Raw genomic sequence first — 859 nt, 5'->3', positions numbered from 1 at the left:
CCCTGCAGGGGGTTTGTTATTATTGAGCCCCTCCTGGTAAAACAATCCGATAGAAAGAGGGGAGAAAGGAGGGAGCCGGTGTGTTTGCTGGGACCTTGCAGAATTCATTTCAGCAGCAAAAGTCCCGGGTTATATTAACCCGAGTGAAACACGCTGTCAGTGAGAGGAAAACCGAACGGCCCTTTTCATCTTTTCATTGGAAACAAAGTAGAGCTGGAAGTGCGGCGAGCAGAGCAGACACACAAGCTCAATGACAGGAGAGCTCGGCCGTCCCTGAGTTTCAGCTCCCAGCTCTGACATTTCCTCATCCACACTGTCTTTACTGTGGATGTTCAGGGGTTCCTTGTCGGATCTGAGGACTGTATCCATTAAACATTCTGAGTCAGGAGATCCACACACTCTCTGTTATCAAGATTTATGGGCAGGAATGTTCCAAAACTTTGTCTATGAAATCATTGTATTATTCACAGAACGAATGAGGCAATCGGTTCATTATTCAGGCCTTGAACCTGGTTTGGGTAGACCGAAAACTGAGAGGTTCAGCACCTTTTTACTTCTTGACTGTTGGCCGTGTGGCCTAATGGGTAAGGCGTCTGACTTCGGTGTATTTAACAAGGTTATCAGAAGATTGTAGGTTCGAGTCCTGCCACGGTCATTCTGGGCGATCAGTGTTTCGCACCGCAGCCTCACAGCTCCAGCGACCCGTGTTCAGTACCTGTGCGCAGTTTGAGTTCTCCCTGTGACTGCGTGGGTTTCTTCGCACAGCCAAAGACTTGCAGATTGATTGGTAAATTGGCCATTGTAAATTGCCCCCAGTGCAGGGAGGTGGGAGAAGAATGGTGGGGCTGTGATAGGGAAT

At 48.8% G+C, this 859-nt stretch overlaps 1 non-coding gene across 1 annotated transcript; it reads left to right on the top strand.

The window, feature by feature from the left end:
• The first annotated feature begins 566 nt into the window (after positions 1 to 566).
• Positions 567 to 655, top strand: trnar-ucg (transfer RNA arginine (anticodon UCG)). The gene is given in 2 exon segments: positions 567 to 603; positions 620 to 655. It is a non-coding gene; the product is annotated as a tRNA-Arg (tRNA).
• Positions 656 to 859: the final 204 nt, after the last annotated feature.

This window comes from Heterodontus francisci, unplaced genomic scaffold (genome assembly GCF_036365525.1).
Source record: "Heterodontus francisci isolate sHetFra1 unplaced genomic scaffold, sHetFra1.hap1 HAP1_SCAFFOLD_59, whole genome shotgun sequence".
Lineage (NCBI taxonomy): Eukaryota > Metazoa > Chordata > Chondrichthyes > Heterodontiformes > Heterodontidae > Heterodontus > Heterodontus francisci.
The sequence above is the reverse complement of the archived record's forward strand: the minus strand, read 5'-3'. Positions and strand labels throughout refer to the sequence as shown.